Source organism: Scyliorhinus torazame, chromosome 20 (genome assembly GCF_047496885.1).
Source record: "Scyliorhinus torazame isolate Kashiwa2021f chromosome 20, sScyTor2.1, whole genome shotgun sequence".
Lineage (NCBI taxonomy): Eukaryota > Metazoa > Chordata > Chondrichthyes > Carcharhiniformes > Scyliorhinidae > Scyliorhinus > Scyliorhinus torazame.
The window spans coordinates 104,192,100-104,212,990 of record NC_092726.1 but is presented as its reverse complement, the minus strand read 5'-3'; positions in this window follow the sequence as shown (position 1 = coordinate 104,212,990).

Here is a 20,891-nt window from a genome sequence, read left to right as displayed (position 1 = left end):
CTTCTTTAACAGCGGTGCTACATTAGCCACTTTCCAGTCCTCTGGGACCTTTTCTGCCTTCAGTGACTCCTGAAAGATTCCCGCCACTGCCTCCACATTCTCCTCAGCTATCTCTTTTAGAACCCTGGGATGTAGTCCATCCGTCCAGGTCATTCATCCACCTTCAGACAAAGAACAAAGAACAAAGAGCAAAGACCTTTCAGTTTCCGCAGAACCTTCTCCTTAGTGATGGCCACGGCACTCCCCTCTGCCCCCTGGTTCTCCTGGAGCTCTGGTATCCCACTGGTGTCTTCCACCGTGAAGACTGATGCAAAGTAACTATACAGTTCCCCTGCCATTTCTTTGTTGCCTATTATTACTTCTCCAGTCACATTTTGCACTGGCCCAATGTCTTTTTCTTGTCTCTCTCTTACCTTTTATATATTGAAAAGAACATCTTCCTATCGTCTTTTACATTACTAACGAGCTTGCACTCATATTTCATCTCTTCCTTCTTTATTGTTTTTTCATTGTCCTCTGCTCGCTATTAAAGGCTCCCCAATTTTCTGGCATCCCACTATTTCGCGCCACATTGTATTTTTTTTATTTTGCTTTACTGCTGTCCTTGACTTCCCTCGTGAGGCATGGATTCCTTGGCCTCCCCTTAGCATGTTTCCTCCTTCATGGGATAACATTCTGTTGTTCCTCCCGAATAACCCCCCAAAACTCCTGCCATTGCTGTTCCACTGTCTTCCCTGCTCGGCTCGTTTTCCAATCAACTCTGGGCAGCTCCTCCCTCATGTCTTTGTAGTTACCCCTATTTAATTGTAATACCGTTACATCTGATTGCAGCTTCTCCCTCTCAAACTGCAGGGTAAATTCTAGCATATTGTGGTCACTGCCCCCTCAGGGTTCCTTCACGTTATGTTCACTAATCAAGTCTGCCTCACTACACATCACCAAATCCAGAATTGCCTGTTCTCCAGTCGGCTCTGTCACAAGCTGCTCCCAAAAACATCTCTTAGACTTTCCACAAATTCCTTTTCTTGGGATCCACGACCAACCTGATTATCCCAGTCCACCAGCATATTGAAGCCCCCATGATTATTGTAATGTTGCCTTTTTTACATGCCTTTTCTATCTCCTGATTTATTTACTGCTCGGGGTCCTGCAAATAACTCCCATCAGGGTCGTTTTATCTACTCCATTCCTCAACTCTGTCCACAGATAATCTATGCCTTCTGATCCTATATCGCTCCTTGCTATCGAATTAACACCATTCCTTACTGACAATGAAACCACGCCCCCTTTGCCCATCTGCCTGTCCTTTCGATAGAACACTTGCATATTTTGATCCCAGCCCTGATCACCTTGCAGCCACGTCTCTGTGATTCCCACCACATCCTCCCAGCCAATGTCAATGTGTGCAACATGCAAATTTACCTTGTTCCGTATACTGCGCACATTTAGGGACATCACCCTCAATCCTGCACTGAGCACCTCCCTTCTCATACTCGTCACCTTTTTTGCTCTGCCTGAGGGTGATGTTGTTCAGGTATTTGTGTTCTCCATTTCACCTTCAGTTATTACTCCTGCTGAGCTACCGCTCTGGTTCCCACTCCCTTTCATATTAGTTTCAATTCTCCCGGGTGACACTAACAAACCGCCCAGCGAGGATAGTGATGCCCCTCCATTCAGAAGCTACCCGCCCTTCTTGTCCAGGTCCCACCTTTCCCGGAATATCGCCCAATGGCCCAGAAATCTGAAATCCTCCCTCCGACACCAGCAGTTTAGCCACGTGTTTAGCTGCACTATCCTCTTATTTCTGGCCTCACTGTCACGTGGCACAGGGAGTATTCCTGAGTGTAATCCTCAGAGCACCCGGAGGAAACGCACGCAGACACGGGGAGAACGTGCAGACTGCGCACAGACAGTGACCCAAGCCGGGAATCGAACCTGGGACCCTGGTGCTGTGAAGCAACAGGTTCACGCCTCTGTGCTGCTGTGCCGGCCTTCACATCAGGAATCCTGAAGAATTGGGAGAGTGTCGGTATCACGGAGAGCAATGGATCTGCTGTGTAATACTGATAAATAAATCACCAAGGCCATGGCAGGGTTTGATTCTCCTCCAATCCGCCAGCTCCAATCTTAACCATCCCATTAGACCCCGGCATTGATTAGTCCATTAAACCCGGGGAACAGACTCTAATTGATGAATAATGAATGGAAACAATGGTTGATCACTCTCTTATTGTGAAACAGTCAGTATTTTCCCGAGGAGATACACGAGAGGATACAGAAGGGAACCGAAAGGACCAGACTCCCCAACAACACCAGCGGGAGTTTGTAGTTATCCAGTTGTGGCAATCAGATAGCCTCAATAATTTAAATAAATATGTAACACAATATATAATAGTTTCTCAGCCCATTACTTCCCGGATTCCATCATTTAAATTGCTGAGACGTCTTCAGTAGAAACAGGCAGAGAGATCACATTGTATTCCACCACATAGCTGCGATATTTCTAGTAATTCATGGAATTTAAAACTGAAACATAATTTCTGATACTCATAGACATTTCCAAATGCATATTATTGTGAAAAGTATAAAGATTTCTAGACATATTCACCAATCATTGGACTGAAAATAATCATGTTCCTGGCATGATGATTCTATAGAAAGATAATCACAGTTTAGTTAATTGTGAGCAGAAATGTGCATGTTCAATTTATTGTTTTATTATCGTGAGGTCAGGAATTACTGACTCTATTTGAAAGAACAATCTTAGTATGAATATTGTCTGACAATATTTTTTTACGCCTGTGATTACTGGAAGAATCAATCCTTCAATAATCACATTCAATGTTGTAATTAAATGTTTTTCGTTATTTACTGTGTTCAATGGACTGAAAACGAACGTGATGCTTTCTATCAATGTTGTGCAAACATGATGTCATCCTGCCTTCAACATTGGATTTCATAGAACATAGATCATAGAATTTATAGTGCAGAAGGCGGCCATTCGGCCCATCGAGTCTGCACCGGCTCTTGGAAAGAGCACCCTACTCAAGCCCACACCTCCACCCTAACCCCATAACCCAGTAACCCCATCCAACCTGAGGGCAATTTAGCGTGGCCAATCCACCTAACCTGCACATCTTTGGGCTGTGGGAGACAATCAGAGCACCCGGAGGAAACCCACGCAGACACGGGGAGAACGTGCAGACTCTGCACAGACAGTGACCCAAGCGGGAATCGAACCTGGGACCCTGGCGCTGTGACGTTATAGTGGCACCACTATGCTACCGTGCTGCCCGGCTTGCTCAGATTTCTTTGGTGGAAACAGGCAGAGAGAATTCTCACACTATTCAGTCATGGCACAACTATGATTAATGGAATTAAATCCTGAGATATAATTGCTGGTATCATCGAAATGGAAAATATTTCCCAATACATAATATTGTGGGAAGATTTATTCATTCCGTTAGTGATCAATGGATTAATCAGTATCTTGCCATGATAATTCTCTTGGAAAATGACCATCGGTTTAATGTCCTGTACCCGGTTCTCCATCCCGCCAGCTCCATTATCCGGCGCGGCGCACCCACTGCCACAACGGGATTCTCCATTCCCGCAGCCGGTCAATGAGGTTTCCCATTGTGACCACCCCACGCCATCGAGAAACCCGCCGACATGGGTGCGCTGCTGGCGGAATTGGAGGATGCTGCCGAGGGAGAATCCCATTGATTGGGATTGTGAGCTGAACAAATGCATTTTTAATTGATGCTATTACTGGTGTGTGGTCATGAATTACAGATTCTGTTCCACTGAATAACAATCTCAATTTAATTATGGTCTGAACAATAATTAGAAACCGCCTGTGATCATTGGAATGAACAATCCTTTGACAATCACAGTGAAAGATGCAATGAAATGTGTTTAGTTATTTGCTGTGTTTAATGGACTGAAAACTAATTTGGTATTTTCTATCAATGTTGCACAAATAATAATTAGTTGTGTAATGCTTGTTGGACTTTAAGATAATGAGCTGTTCACTGATTTAATTCAACCTCGCAATGAGACAATTGTTTTTTGGAGCAAACAATCAATCAATTCCAGGACCTACTCAGTTAATGGTATGGCGTTGGGGAGAGTTATAGAACAAAGAGATCTAGGAGTACAGGTTCATAGCACCTTCATAGATTAACATAGAATTTACAGTGCAGAAGGAGGCCATTCGGCCCATCGAGTCTGCACCGGCTCTTGGAAAGGGCACCCTACCGAAGGTCAACACCGCCACCCTATCCCCATAACTCAGTAACCCAGTAACCCCACCCAACACTAAGGGCAATTTTGGACACTAAGGGCAATTTATCATGGCCAATCCACCTAACCCGCACATCTTTGGACTGTGGGAGGAAACCGGAGCACCGGGAGGAAACCGGAGCACCCGGAGGAAACCCACGCACACACGGGGAGGATGTGCAGACTCCGCACAGAAAGTGACCCAAGCCGGAATCGAACCTGGGACCCTGGAGCTGTGAAGCAATTGTGCTATCCACAAGGCTACCTTGCTGCCCCAAAAGGTGGAGTCGCCCCTTGAAGGTGGAGTCGCAGGTGGACAGGCTTGTGAAGAAGGCATTCGGCATGCTTGGTTTCATTGGTCAGAACATTGAATACAGGAGTTGGGACGTCTTGTTGAAGTTGTACAAGACATTGGTACGGCCACACTTGGAATACTGTGTGCAGTTCTGGTCACCATATTATAGAAAGGATATTATTAAACTAGAAAGAGTGCAGAAAAGATTTACTAGGATGTTACCGGGACTTGATGGTTTGAGTTAGAAGGAGAGGCTGGATAGACTGGGACTTTTTCCCCTGGAGCGTAGGAGGCTTAGGGGTGATCTTATAGAGGTCTATAAAATAATGAGGGGCATAGATAAGGTAGATAGTCAACATCTTTTCCCAAAGGTAGGGGAGTCTAAAATTAGAGGGCATAGGTTTAAGGTGAGAGGGGAGAGATTCAGAAGGGCCCACAGGTGCAATTTCTCCACTCAGAGGGTAGTGAGTGTCTGGAATGTGCTGCCAGAGGTAGTAGTAGAGGCGGGTACAATTGTGTCTTTTAAAAAGCATTTAGATAGTTACATGGGTAAGATGGGTATAGAGGGTTATGGGCCAAGTGCGGGCAACTGGGACTAGCTTAATGGTAAAAACTGGGCGGCATGGACTGGTTGGGCCGAAGGGCCTGTTTCCATGCTGTAAACTTCTATGATTCTAAGTTCACTCTTATTATTGGGATGAACTATGTTAACAGGTGATTAATCTTCCACAGAAAATAATTAAATAATTCAAGTACAAAACACCAGATCCGTCAGAATTTCACCAGTTTAAAGACATTTAATGTTGGGACTCTGGCAATCATTGGTTAATACATTCTGATCCATTTTAACATCTAGTTCTTCCATATTCGCTTTGATCATTGGGTGTAATGATTAAAAGTTAGTTACTCTAACTCTTGGATTGATGAAGAATTTGCTCTTCACTTTTATACAGAATCCAAGCAGCAGAAAAAGTGTTGGCCCTCAGGACAATCTCAACAAAAGGACATTTGAAAATGGACCTGTTGCAGTGACTGATGTTGTCTCCAAATCCCGCAGCCCACTCACCCCTCACTGGCATTGGATGATATCTGGCGTTGGGTGATATCTGGGGTTGGGTGATATGAGGGTTTGGGTGATATCTGGGGTTGGGTGATATCTGGGGTTGGGTCTCCCTGCGGTTGGGTGATATCTGTGGTTGGGTGATATCTGGGGTTGGGTGATCTCTGGGGTTGGGTGATATCTGGGATTGGGTGATCTCTGGGGTTGGGTGATCTCTGGGGTTGGGTGATATTTGGGGTTGGTGATATCTGGGGTTGTGTGATATCAGGGTTTGGGTGATATCAGGGTTTGGGTGATATGTGGGGTTGGGTGTTATCTGGGGTTGGGTGATATCAGGGTTTGCGTGATGTCCGTGGTTGGGTGATCTGTGAGGTTGGGTGATCTCTGGGGTCGGATGATATCTGGGGTTGGGTGATATCCGGGGTTGGGTAATATCATGTGTTGGGTGATATCTGGGGTTGGGTGATATCTGGGGTTGGGTGATATCCGGGGTTGTGTGATATCATGTGTTGGGTGATATCTGGGGTTGGGTGATATCCGGGGTTGGGTGATATCATGTGTTGGGTGATATCTGGGGTTGGGTGATATCCGGGGTTGGGTGATATCCGGGGTTGTGTGATATCCGGGGTTGGGTGAAATCATGTGTTGGGTGATCTCTGGGGTTGGGTGGTATCTGGGGTTGGGTGATATCTGGGGTTGGGTGATATCCGGGGTTGGGTGATATCATGTGTTGGGTGATCTCTGGGGTTGGGTGGTATCTGGGGTTGGGTGATATCTGGTGTTCGGTATTACCTGGCGTTGGGTGATATCTGCGGTTTGGGTGATATTGGGGTGGTGGGCAGATATCCGTTCTGCGGTGATGTTTGAGTGGGAGCATGAATTACAGGCTGGGTTCATATCGGGGGGGGGGATGATATATTAAAATTAATAATCGCTTACTGTCACAAGTATACTTCACTGAAGTCACTGTGGAAGTCAGTGTGAGTTGCCATATTACGGCGCTTGTTTGTGGAGACCGGCACTGGAAGTGAACCCGCGCTGCTGGCATTGTTCTGCTTTGCAAGGCGGCTATCTAGCCCACTGTGCTAATCCAGCCCCTGTTGGGCTAGTTCGGGGGTTTGGGGTTGTCATCGGGCGGGATGATACCAGCCTGGGGACATCCGGGGGTTGTGGGTAATATCCGGGGGCTAATATCAAGGGTCGCTATACCTGGGACTGATATACGCGGGGGTGGGGGGTGGGGGGTGATATTTAGCGGTTGTGGCATTCGGTTGGGTGGGGTTATATCCGGTTGGGACGGGTGACATTTGGCCGGCGGGGGTGATATCCGAGGGAGGGGCGGAGTTGATATCCCAGAGAAGTGACATCTGCTGGGGGGGGGGGATTTGATGATATCGAGGGGCTGACCTGGGAGGGGGCGATACCTCGAGGGCTGTGGGTTGGGGGGAGGGGTTGGATCTGGTGGGATCATAGAGTAGAATCATAGCATCAGCAGTGCAGAAGGAGGCCATTCGGTCCATCGCGTCTGCACCAGCCCTTGGAAAGAGCGTCTCACCTAAGCCCACACCTCTGCCCCATCCCAGTAACCCAGTGACCCCCTAACTCCGAGGTAACAATATCAGAGAGGCGAATATCCGACGGGGGGTGATGTTTGTGGGGGGATGATATGAAGGGGGTGATATCGGGTGGGTGTGATATCAGGGAGGGGGATATCGGGAGGGGGTGATGTCGTGAGGGGGTGATATCGGAAAGGGGTGATATCGGGGAGGAGGTGATATTGGGGAGGAGGTGAAATCGGGGAGGGGGTGATATCAGGATGAGGGTGATATCCGAGAGGTGGCGATATCGGGGAGGGGGTGATATTGCAGAGGGGGTGATAGCGGGGAGGGGGTGATATCGGGTTGGGGGTGATATCGGGAACGGGGTGATACGGGGAGCGGGTGATATCCGAGAGGTGGCGATATCGGGTAGGGGGTGATATTGCGGAAGGGGTGATAGCGGGGAGGGGGTGATATCGGGTTGGGGGTGATATCGGGAAGGGGTGATACGGGGAGGGGGTGATACGGGGAGGGGGTGATATAGGGGAGGAAGTTATATCGGGGTTGGGGTGATATCGGGGAGGGGGTGATATCGGGAGGGGGTGATATCGGGGAGGGGGTGATATCGGGAGGGGGTGATATCCGGGGTGGGGGAGGGGCAGTGCTGCTGTGTCTATTGAGACACAACAATCCCGACGACCCCCAATGGGGCCAATGGGCTGGACTCCGGCTTCACACTCGGTGCTGAAACACACATTCCACTTTCCTTGGAGGGACAGCAGAAGCCGCCGCTGCGCCTGTGCCACATCCATCCCAGCATCCCCTGCGTGCTGGCGGCGGTCATCTGTTACCAGTAGGACCTCCGGCAGCCAAATTGTGTTTCCAGGGGAGACTCCCGGTGAACATCTTGTGCTGCCAGGGGAGACTCCAGGTGGCCACCTTGTGTTGCCAGGGGAGACTCCAGGTGGCCACCTTGTGTTGCCAGGGGAGACTCCAGGTGGCCACCTTGTGCTGCCAGGGGAGACTCCAGGTGGCCACCTTGTGTTGCCAGGGGAGACTCCAGGTGGCCACCTTGTGCTGCCAGGGGAGACTCCAGGTGGCCACCTTGTGTTGCCAGGGGAGACTCCAGGTGGCCGCCTTGTGTTGCCAGGGGAGACTCCAGGTGGCCACCTTGTGTTGCCAGGGGAGACTCCAGGTGGCCACCTTGTGTTGCCAAGGGAGACGATGCCAGTCAGTGGGTGGCCCGCGTACTGCCTGCTGGGATAGTGACCCTCCCGCACATGCGCACGGACAGCTCTGTGTGAAGCCTCCATTGTCTGAAGCATTATTACTGCCATAAGTCCCAGGGTCCTCAACCGTTCCTCATATGACAACCCGTGCTCTGCTTCCGGACGCTTCACACTCGGTTCTGAAACACCCATTCCCCTTTCCTTGGAGGAGACAGCGGCCTCTGGAGGCAGGGGGGACAGCGGCCTCTGGCGGCAGGGGGACAGCGGCCTCTGGCGGCAGGGGGACAGCGGCCTCTGGCGGCAGGGGGACAGCGGCCTCTGGAGGCAGGGGGACAGCGGCCTCTGGCGGCGGGGGGACAGCGGCCTCTGGAGGCGGGGGGGAAAGCGGCCTCTGGCGGCAGGGGGACAGTGGCCTCTGGCGGCAGGGGGACAGTGGCCTCTGGCAGCAGGGGGACAGCGGCCTCTGGCGGCAGGGGGACAGTGGCCTCTGGCGGCAGGGGGACAGCGGCCTCTGGCGGCAGGGGGACAGTGGCCTCTGGCGGCGGGGGGACAGCGGCCTCAGGAGGCGGGGGGACAGCGACCTCTGGAGGCAGGGGGACAGCGGCCTCTGGTGGCAGGGGGACAGCGGCCTCTGGCGGCGGGGGGAAAGCGGCCTCTGGCGGCAGGGGGACAGTGGCCTCTAGCGGCAGGGGGACAGTGGCCTCTGGCGGCAGGGGGACAGCGGCCTCTGGCGGCAGGGAGACAGCGGCCTCTGGCGGCATTGGGACAGCGCCCTCTGGAGGCAGGAAGTAGCGGAATGTGGCCTCTGGCGGCAGGGGGACAGCGGCATCTGCTGTGAGGGGGACAGCGGCCTCTGGCGGCAGGGGAGAGCAGCCTCTGGCGGCTGGGGGACAGCGGCCTCGGGCGGCAGGGAGCAGCGGAATGTGGCCTCTGGAGGCAGGGGGACAGTGGCCTCTGGCAGCAGGGAGGAGGGTCAGCAGCTGGCGAGCAGTGAGTGCGAGTTGGGCTGAGTTTTTCTGTATCGGTGTCTGTGTCTCTGCCTGTGTCTGTCTGTGCCTGTGTCTCTGTCTGCACCTTTGTATCTGTCTGTGTCTCTGTCTGTGTCTGTTACTCTGTCTGTGTCTCTGTCTGTGTTTCTGTCTGTGTCTGTGTCTCTGTCCCAACTCTATCTGTGTCTGTGCCTGTGTCTCTTTTTCTGTCTCTGCCTGTGTCACTGTATCTGTCTGTGTCTCTGCCTGTATCTGTGTCTCTCTCTCTGTCTGTCTCCCTGCCTGTGATTCTGTCTGTGTTTCTGTCAGATTCTCAGTCTCTGTCTGTGTCTCTGTCTGTGCCCGTGTTTGTGTCTGTCTGTGCCTGTGCCTCTGGCTGTGCCTTTGTATCTGTCTGTGTCTCTGTCTGTGTCTGTTGCTCTGTCTGTGTCTCTGTCTGTGTTTCTGTCTGTGTCTGTGTCTCTGTCCCAACTCTATCTGTGTCTGTGTCTGTGCCCTTGTCTATGTTTCTGTCTCTGCCTGTGTCACTTTATCTGTCTGTGTCTCTGCCTGTATCTGTGTGTCTCTCTCTGTCTGTCTCCCTGGCTGTGATTCTGTCTGTGTTTCTGTCAGATTCTCTGTCTCTTGTCTGTGTCTCTGTCTCTGCCTATGTCTATGTCTGTGTCGCCGACTGTCTCTCAATGTGTGTATTTGTCCCTGTCTGTGTCTCTGTCTCTGTCTGTGTCTCTGCCTGTACTTGTGTGTCTCTCTCTGTCTGTCTCTGTCTGTGATTCTGTCTGTGTTTCTGTGTCTCTGTGTGTGCCTGTGTACCTGTCTGTGTCTCTGTCAGTGTCTTTTACTCTGTCTGTGGCTCTGACTCTGTCTGTGTCTCGGTCTGTGTCTCTGCCTGTGCCTGTGTCTCTGTATATGTCTCTGTCTCTATCTGTGTCTGTGCCTGTGTCTGTGTCTGTGACTGTGCCTGTGTCTGTGTCTCTGTCTCTGCCTGTGCCTGTGTATCTGTCTGTGTCTTTATCTGTGTCTGTGACTCTGTCTGTGTCTTTGTCTCTGACTGGCTCTGTGACTCTGCCTGTGTCTGTGACTGTGGCTGTGACTGTGTATGTGACTGTGTCTGTGTCCCTGTCTCTGCCTGTGTCTGTGTCCTCGTCTGTGTCTCTGCCTGTATCTCTGCCTTTGTCTGTCCCTGTGTCTGTGTCTGTGTCTCTGTCAGAGTCCCTGTTTGTGTCTGTGTTTCAGTCTTTGTCTGAATCTCTTTCTGTGTTTGTGTCTTTGTCCCTGTCCGTGTCTCTGTCTGTGTCCCTGTCTCTGTCTGTGTTTGTGACTTTGTCTCTGTCCGTGTCTCTGTCTTTGTCCGTTTCTCTGTCTGTGACCCTGTCTCTGTCTGTGTCTGTGTATTTGTCTCTTTCTGTGTCTCTGTCTGTGCCTCGGTCTGTGTCTCTGTCTGTGTCGCTGACTGTACCTGTGTGTCTCTCTCTGTCTGTGATCCTGCCTGTGTTTCTGTCAGATTCTCTGTGTCTGTCTGTGGCTCTGACTGTGCCTGTGCCTCTGTCTATGTCTCTGCCTGTCCCTGTTTCTCTGTCTCTGTCTGTGTCTTTGTCGCTGTCTGTGTCTCTGTCTGTGTCTCTGTCTGTGTCGCTGTCTGTACCTGTGTGTCTCTCTCTGTCTGTCTCTGTCTTTGATTCTGCCTGTGTTTCTGTCAGATTCTCTGTGTCTGTCTGTGGCTCTGGCTGTGCCAGTGTCTCTGTCTATGCCTATGTCTGTTTTGCTGACTGTCTCTCTGTCTCTGCCTGTGTCTCTGTCTGTGTTCCTGTCTGTGTCAGTGTCTGTGCCTCTGTCTATGTCTATGTCTGTGTCTGTGTCTGTGTCTGAGCCTGTGCCTGTGTCTGTGTCTGTGTCTGTGTCGGTGTCTGTGTCGGTTTCTCTTTATGTGTCTCTGTCTGTGTATGTGTCTCAGTTTGGTCTCGATGTGAGTCTGTGTCTCTGTCTGTGTCTCTGCCTTTGTCATTCTCTCTCTCTCTTTCTCTGTATCTGTCTGTCTATATGTCTGTGTCTCTGTCTGTGTCTCTGTCTGTGTGTTTATGTCTGAGTCTCTGTCTATGCCTGTGCCTGTCTGTGTCTCTGTCTGTGTTTGTGACTCGGTCTGCGTCTCTGTTCCTGTCTGTGTCTGTGACTCTGTCTGTGTTTCTCTCTGTCTGTGCCTGTGTCTCTGTCTATGCCTGTGCATGTGCCTCTGTCTGTGTCATCGTCTGTGTCTCTGTATGTGTCTCTGTCTGTGTCTCTGAATCAGTCTGCGTTTCTGACTGTGTCTCTGCCTGTGTCGTTTTCTCTCTCTCTCTGTCTGTGTCTGTCTGTGTTTCTGTCTGTGTCTGTGTCTCTGTCTGAGTCTCTATTTGTGCCTCTGTCTGTGTCTGTCTGTTTATGTGTCTCTGTATATGCCTGTGTATCTGTCTGTGTGTCTGTCAGTGTCTGTTACTCTGTCTGTGTCTCTGTCTGCGCCTGTGTAAGTGTCTGTGTCTCAGTCTCTGTCTGTGTCTCTGCCTGTGTCACTGTTTCTGTCTGTGTCTCTGCCTGTGCCTGTGTGTGTCTCTCTCTCTGTGATTCTGTCTGTGTTTGTGTCAGATTCTCTGTGTCTGTATGTGGCTCAGACTGTGCCTGTGCCTCTGTCTCTGCCTGTGCCTATGTCTCTGTCTGTGTCTCTGTCTCTGTCTGTGGCTCTGGCTGTGTCTCTGGCTGTGTCTGTGTCTCTGTCTATGTCTATGTCTGTTTTGCTGACTGTCTCACTGTCTCTGCCTGTGTCTCTGCCTGTGTTCCTGTCTGTGTCAGTGTCTGTGTCTCTGTCTATATCTGTGTCGGTGTCTGTGTCGGAGTCTCTTTATGTGTCTCTGTCTGTGTATGTGTCTTAGTTTGGTCTCGATGTGAGTCTGTGTCTCTGTCTGTGTCTCTGCCTGTGTCATTCTCACTCTCTCTGTCTGTGTCTGTCTGTTTTTAAGTCTGTGTCTCTGTCTCTATCTGTGTCTGTGTCTCGGTCTGTGTCTCTCTCCCTGTCTTGTTCTGTGACCCTGTCTGCGTCTGTGTCTGTGTCGGTGTCTGTGTCGGTTTCTCTTTATGTGTCTCTGTCTGTGTATGTGTCTCAGTTTGGTCTCGATGTGAGTATGTGTCTCTGTCTGTGTCTCTGCCTGTGTCATTCTCTCTCTCTCTCTGTCTGTATCTTTCTGTGTCTCTGTCTGTGTCTCTGTCCGTGTATGTGTCTCAGTTTGGTCTCGATGTGAGTAGTGTCTCTGTCTGTGTCTCTGCCTGTGTCATTCTCTCTCTCTCTGTCTGCATCTGTCTGTGTATATGTCTGTGTCTCTGTCTGTGTCTCTGTCTGTGTCTCTGTCTGTGTCTGTGACTCGGTCTGTGTCTCTGTCCCTGTCTGGTTCTGTGACGCTGTCTGTGTTTCTGCCTGTGTCTGTGTCTCTGTCTGTGTCATTCTCTCTCTCTCTTTGTCAATATCTGTCTGTGTATATGTCTGTTTCTCTGTCTGTATCTCTGTCTGTGTGTTTATGTCTGTGTCTCTGTCTATGCCTCTGTCTGTCTGTGCCTCTATCTGTGTCTGTGCCTGTGTCTGTGCCTGTGTCCTCGCTTGTGTCTCTGTATGTGTCTCTGTCTGTGTCTCTGTCTGTGTCTCTGAATCTGTCTGCGTTTCTGACAGTGTCTCTGCCTGTGTATTTTTCTCGCTCTCTGTCTGTGTCTCTGAATCTGTCCGCGTTTCTGAATGTGTCTCTGCCTGTGTCTTTTTCTCGCTCTCTGTCTGTGTCTGCCTGTGTTTTTGTCTGTGTCTCTGTCTCTGTCTGTGCCTCTATTTGTGCCTCTGTCTGTGTCTATCTGTGTCGCTGTCTGTGTCTGTGACTCGGTCTGTGTCCGTCACTGTCTGGTTCTGTGACTCTGACTGTGTTTCTGTCTGTGTCTGTGTCTCTGTCTGTGTCTGTTTATTTGTCTATGTCTCTATCTGTGTCTGTGACTCTGTCTGAGTCTCTCTCCGTGTCTGTGACCCTGTCTCTTTCTGTGTTTTTGTCTTTGTCTCTGCATGTGTCTCTGTCTGTGCCTCTGTCTGTGTCTCTCTCTGTGCCGCTGACTGTACCTGTGCGTCTCTCTCTGTCTGTCTCTGTCTGTGTCTCTGTCTGTGTCTCTGTCTGTGTGTTTATGTCTGTGTCTCTGTCTATGCCTGTGTCTGTCTGTGTCTGTTACACGACCAGTGTCTCTGTCCCTGTCTGGGTCTGTGACTCTGTCTGTGTTTCTGTCTGTGTCTGAGCCTGTGTCTCTGTCTGTGCCTGTGTATCTGTCTGTGTCTCTCTCTATGTCTGTGACTCTGTCTGTGTCTCTGTCTGAGTTTGTGTCTGTGTCTGTGTCTCTGTATTTGTCTCCGCCTCTGTCTCTATCTGTGCCTGTGCCTGTGTCTGTGTCTGTGACTCTGTCTGTGCCTGTGTCTGTGTCTCTGTCTCTGTCTCTGTCTGTGCCTGAGTATCTGTCTGTGTCTTTACCTGTGTCTGTGACTCTGTCTGTGTCTCTGTCTCTGACTGGCTCTGTGACTCTGCCTGGGTCTCTGTCTGTGTCTGTGTCTGTGTCTCTGTATCTGTCTCTGTCTCTATCTGTGTCTGTGCCTGTGTCTGTGTCTTTGTCTGTGTCTCTGTCTGTGCCTGTGTCTGTGTCTGTGTCTCTGTCTGTGACTCTGTCTGTGTGTTTTTGTCTCTGTCTCTCTCTGTGCCTGTGTCTGTGTCCTCGCCTGTGTCTCTGTATGTGTCTCTGTCTGTGTCTCTGAATCTGTCTGCGTTTCTGACTGTGTCTCTGCATGTGTCGTTTTCTCTCTCTGTGTCTGTCTGTGTTTCTGTCTGTGTCTCTCTCTCTGTCTGTGTCTCTATGTGTGCCTCTGTCTGTGTCTCTGTCTGTGCCTGTGACTCGGTCTGTGTCTCTTTCACTGTCTGGTTCTGTGACTCTGACTGTGTTTCTGTCTGTGTCTGTGTCTCTGTCTGTGCCTGTGTGTTTGTCTATGTCTCTACCTGTGTCTGTGACTCTGTCTGTGTCTGTGACTCTGTCTGTGTCTGTGAAAGCGTATGTGTCTGTGTTTGTGCCTGTGTCCCTGACTCTGTCTGTGTCTGTGTCCTCGCATGTGTCTCTGCCCGTATCTCTGCCTTTGGCTGTGCCTGTGTTTGTGTCTGTGTCTCTGTCAGAGTTCCTGTTTGTGTCTGTGCCTCTGTCTTTGTCTGTATCTCTGTCTGTGTTTGTGTCTTTGTCCCTGTCCGTGTCTCTGTCTGTGTCCCTGTCTCTGTCTGTGTTTGTGTCTTTGTCTCTGTCCGTGTCTGTGTCTTTGTCTCTGTCCGTGTCTCTGTCTGTGTCCCTGTCTCTGTCCGTGTCTCTGTCTGTGTCCCTGTCTCTGTCCGTGTCTGTGTCTTTGTCTCTGTCCGAGTCTCTATCTGTGTCCCTGTCTCTGTCTGTGTTTGTGTCTTTGTCTCTGAATGTGTCTCTGTCTGTGCCTCTGTCTGTGTCTCTCTCTGTGTCGCTGACTGTACCTGTGTGTCTCTCTCTGTCTGTGATTCTGTCTGGGTTTCTGTCATATTCTCTGTGTCTGCCTGTGGCTCTGACTGTCCCTGCGCCTCTGTCTATGTCTCTGACTGTGCCTTTGTCTCTGTCTGTGTCTCTGTCTCTGTCTGTGGCTCTGTCAGTGTCTCTCTTTGTGCCTCTGTCTGTGTCTGCCTTTGTCTGGTCTCTGCCTGTGCCTATGCATCTGTCTGTGTGTCTGCCAGTGTCTCTTACTCTGTCTGTGTCTCTGTCTCTGTTTGCGTCTGTGGAAGTGTCTGTATCTGTGTCTCTGTCTGTGTTTCTGTCTGTGTCTGTGACTCTCACTGTGCCTGTGTAAGTGTCTGTGCCTGTGTCCGTGTGTCTGTCTCTGTCTGTGTCTGTGTCCTCGTCTGTGTCTCTGCCCGTATCTCTGCCTTTGTCTGTGCCTGTGTTTGTGTCTGGTTCTCTGTCAGATTTCCTGTTTTTGTCTGTGTTTGTGTCTTTGTCTGTATCTCTGTCTGTGATTGTGTCTTTGTCCCTGTCCGTGCTCTGTCTGTGTCCCTGTCTCTGTCTCTGTTTGTGTCTTTGTCTCAGTCCGTGTCTCTGTCTGTGTCTGTTTCTTTGTCTCTGACCGTGTCTCTCGCTGTGTCCCTGTCTCTGTCTGTGTTTGTGTCTTTGTCTCTGCAAGTGTCTCTGTCTGTGCCTCTGTCTGTGTCTCTCTCTGTGTCGCTGACTGTGCCTGTGTGTCTCTCTCTGTCTGTCTCTGTCTGTGTCTCTGTCCGTGTGTTTATGTCTGTGTCTCTGTCTATGCCTGTGTCTGTCTCTGTCTGTGTCTGTGACTCGGTCTGTGTCTCTGTCCCTGCCTGGGTCTGTGACTCTGCCTGTGTTGCTGCCTGTGTCTGAGCCTGTGTCTCTGTCTGTGCCTGTGTATCTGTCTGTGTCACTATCTATGTATGTGACACTGCCTGTGTCTCTGTCTGTGTTTGTGCCTGTGCCTGTGTCTGTGTCTGTGTATGTGTATGTGTCTCTGTATCTGTCTCTATCTGTGTCTGGGCTTGTGTCTGTGTCTGTGTCTCTGTCTGTGCCTGTGTCTCTGTCTCTGTCTGTGCCTGTGTATCTGTCTGTGTCTATATCTATGTCTGTGACTCTGTCTGTGTCTCTGTCTGTGTTTGTGACTGTGTCTGTGCCTGTATCTGTGTCTGTGTCTCTGTATCTGTCTCTGTCTGTGGCTGTGCCTGTGTCTGTGTCTGTGTCTCTGTCTGTGCCTGTGTCGGTGTCTCTGTCTGTGCCTGTGTATCTGTCTGTGTCTTTATCTGTGTCTGTGACTCTGTCTGTGTCTCTGTCTCTGACTGGGTCTGTGACTCTGCCTGTGTCTGTGACTGTGTCTGTGACTATTCCACAAGCTTTTAATTAATGCCCTGACGAACCACCTCTGGGATATTGAGGTTGTAACATCGTTTAACTTATTTTTCAAAGATGTGAACAAACAGATTCCGATATTTGGTTCAGAGAAAGCAAATATTATTTTTGTGAGTGAGTGACCTCTTTGCAAACACTGGACTGTGTTGATCACATTGTTCAGCTAACATTAACAGAAAGGATGCTGTCCACTCAGACACCATCAGTCCCATCTCTACAGCTCACATTGTTTCAGTGATATCCCCTCACTCCACTGTGACCATTCAGTGATTCAGTTCCAATTGTCAGTATGTTTCTCTGGGTGGGTCCACTGCACTCTGGGGTGTAGTTGCCTCTGTAACTGTGACCATTCAGTGATTCAGTTCCAATTGTCAGTGTGTTTCTCTGTGTGGGTCCACTGCACTCAGGGGTGGAGCTGCCTCTGTAACTGTGACCATTCCTTTTCGTAATTTCAGTAGTTTATGTTTGAACATAAGTAGCAAATTTCAATGTCTCCAAAATCTGGAACAATTTAAAGCGCAAAGAATGTGATCCCATATCTAAATCTGATTCAGCACCTCAAACTAAGAATTAATTCAGAATCGTTGTAACCTCAGAAAACTTAGAGACTGCAGCAGCAACAAAACCATCACCTCAGAGAGCAGCATTAAAAAATATTCAGCTGTAAAAAACAAATACCCCTTCTCTAACTGATACCGGCCATCCGTCTGATACAAACACTTCACCTTGGAGAGAGGGGGGGGGGGGTGAGATGTGGAGGAAGAGAGAACTGTTCTGTGAGATGTGCTGATAGAAGACAGGCTGAGAGAGAAAGTGGGTGGGTGGAGATTGAATGGGAGCGAAAGAGGGTGTAGAAATAAAGAATAAAACGAGAGAAGGAGGTAGATTGTCTGAGAGAAAGGGAAGCAGAGAGTGGAGGGCGAGCGTTTGTGGGTGAGGGAGACAGATTGGGTGAGAAGGATGGTGTATAAAATACGAACATAATCTCAGACATAAGTACTGGAGAGAGCGACTGAGTGACTGAGGGAGTGGGAGAGGGAAAGATTGTGAGAGAAAGTGTGAGAGAGGGAAAGAGCGTGAGAGAAAGTGTGAGAGAGGGAAAGAGAGGGAGAGAAAGTGTGAGGGAGGGAAAGAGTGTGAGAGAGAGTGAGAGAAAGTGTGAGGGAGGGAAAGAGTGTGAGAGAAAGTGTGAGAGAGGGAAAGAATGTGAGAGAAAGTATGAGAGAGGAAAAAAGTGTAAGAGAAAGTGTGAGAGATGGAAAGAGTGAGAGAAAGTGTGAGACAGGAAAAGAGTGGGAGAGAAAGTGTCAGTTAGTGAGTTGTGTGAGAGGGAGGGAGGCATGGAGGGAGAGAGAATAGAGGGGGAGTGTGTGAGAGAGGGAAAGACTGCGGAATAAAGTGTCTAAAGAAGGTGGGAGTGAGGGAGGGAGGCATGGAGGGAGAGAGTGTGAGAGAGAGGGAGGTTGAGAGAGAGAGTGTGAGAGAGGGAGAGAGTGAAAGGGAGAGATAGAGTGCGAGGGAGTGTTCTTGGAGATGTGGGGATCTGGGTGTGATGTGGAAAACACAATCCGGATTAATACATTTGCTGAATACACAAACTTGCTCCTAAATTATAAACTCAGATCCTGGATAAAGTAAATGTCCTTCATGCAGTATTGCACCATTTAAGTTGTGAATAACTGACAGAGTGTGATAGGTCAGTTATTGTGCAGAGCTGGAATAGAACTTGTCTTTCCCCAGTGAGAGGCCAGAAAGCAAACACGTGGCACAGCCGCTTTTAAAAATAATTGTAATGCAACCTGAAAAAAGATAGACCTCCCTCTAATTATTAAATGTGCGTCTGCTTTTATTGGGAGCAACACAGATGTTTTCAATATTAACAGCACAGGAAGCGCCCAGGGTCAGACAGATTGGAACTTACAATGAAGTTGATGCTGTGAAGTAAGCAGTGAGCTAAAGCGGACGCTGGGTTCACACATGGACACAGTGAATAGAAAGGATTACAGTGAGAATACTCGCGGTGGTGGGGAACTTGGAGAGAACCTGCAGGTGTTGGTCCCATCATCTCACAGCCAGACCACATCCAAAGCCTAAAAAGTGCGTGAAGTCCCGAAGGAGGACATTCATTCCTGGGGCTGGTTTAGCACACTGGGATAAATCGCTGGCTTTTAATGCCGACCAAGGCAGGCCAGCAGCACAGTTCAATTCCCGTACTAGCCTCGCTTAACTGGCGCCGGAATGTGGCGACTAGGGGCTTTTCACAATAACTTCATTTGAAGCCTACTTGTAACAATAAGCGATTTTCATTCAATTTCATTTCATTCCGTTTGACCTCAGCGGCTCTGTAGATGAGCAGATGATTCAATCCGACTGGAGCGCCCTTTCCCTGGAGACATACATTTGATTTCTGTCACTCCTACCATTCCCTGTGAATCCACTGTTGTATCTGCCGGCACCAGTGTCCCAGGCCGTGCAGGCCAGATCAGAACCACTCGCTGTGTGAATCGTTTAGGAGCATTTTTCCCTTCGGGATGATTGGATAGGCTGGGGCTGGGTTATTGGGAATAAAAGACGATGATGTGAGATTCGTTCCACACATTTGAGATGATATAGGATTTGGATAATCTGGATATAAATGAACTGTTTCCATGAACAATATAACTATCTGTTGGAAAGATGCAACTGAAATATATGATCATGCAGCTACATTCATCAGCGAGTATTGCAGAGCCGGAACTGATAACAAATGGCAACATGGGGAGACTACACGGTCACTCACACCTCCTCCACCATTCAATTTAATCACTGCTCAGCTTCTGCCTCAATGTCATTTCCCGCTTGTTCCTCACATTCTTTCATTACCTCATTTTCTGTAAGAATAATGGAGGCAGACACCCAAAGCCACATTTCAAACCGAGTTGGACATTTACGGCCATAAGACCATAAGACACAGGAGCTGAACTTGGTCACTAGGCCCAGCGAGCCTGCTCCGCCATTCAATCATGGCTGACATGTTGCTCATCCTCATTCTTCGACCTTCTCACCTTCTCCCCAAAACTCCTGATCTCCTTATTAACCAAGAACCTATCTGTCTCTGTCTAAAAGACACTCCGTGAGGTGGCCTCCACTGCCTTCTGCGGGAAAGAGTTCCACAGATTCACCACCCCCTGGCTGAATAAATTCCTCCACATCTCAGTTTTAAAGCATCGTCCCGTTGGTCTGAGATTGTGTCCTCTGGTTCTAGTTTTTCATACAAGTGGAAACATCCTCTCTATATCCGCTCGATCCAGGACTCACAGTATCCTGGAAGTTTCAATAAGACCTCCCCTCATCCTTCTATACTCCAACGAGTACAGACCCATTGACCTTAACCGTTCATCATACGACAAGCTCTTCATTCCAGGGATCGTTCTAGTGAACCTCCTCTGCAACCTTTCCAAGGGAAGCATATCCTTCTTCAGATACGGGCCCAAAACTGCTCACAATACTCCAAATGGGATCTGACCAGAGGCTTATACAGCCTCAGAAATACACCCCTGCTCTTGTACTCTCGCCCTCTCGACATGAATGCTAACATTGCAATTGCCTTCCGAACTGCCGACTGAACCTCCACGTTAACCTTAAGAGAATCGTGAACACGGCCTCCCAAGTCCCTTTGAGCTTCTGATTTCCGAAGCATTTCCCCATTTAGGGAATAGTCAATTCCTCCATTCCTCCTTCCAAAGTGCATAGCCTCACACTTTTCCACATTGTTGTCCATCAGGGGTTGGTTTAGCACACTGGGTTAAATCGCTGGCTTTTAAAGCAGACCAAGGCAGGCCAGCAGCACGGTTCAATTCCCGTACCAGCCTCCCAGAACAGGCGCCGGAATGTGGCGACTAGGGGCTTTTCACAGTAACTTCATTTGAAGCCTACTTGTGACAATAAGCGATTTTCATTTCATTTTTTTCATCTGCCACTTCTTTGCACAATCTCCGAGCCTCGAAGTCCTTCTGCAGCCCTTCCCCCCGCTTCCTCAGTGCTACCTGTCCCTCTACAGATCTTTGTATCATCTGCAAACTTAGCAACAGTGCCTTCAGTTCCTTCTTCCAGGTCATTAATGTACATTGTGGAAAGTTGCGGTCCCAGCACAGACCCCTGAGGCACACCACTAGTCACCGGCTGCCATCCTGATAAAGGCCCCTTTATCCCCACTCTCTGCCTTCTGCCAGTCAGCCAATTCTTTTTCCATCCCAGGATATTACCCTGAACACCATAGGCTCTTAACTTATTTAACAGACTGTAATGCGCACCGTGTCAAAGGCCCTCTGGAAATCTAAATAAGTTGCATCCGCTGGTTCTCGTTTGTCTAACTTCCTTGTTACTTTGTCAAAGAACTCTAACAGATTTGTCAGACATGACCTCCCCTTGACGAAGCCGTGCTGACTCAGTCCTATTTTATCCTGCACTTCCAAGTACTCCGCGATCTCATCCTTAATAATGGATCTAAAATCTTACCAATGACCGAAGTCAGGCTAACCGGCCTATAATTTCCCGTCTTCTGCC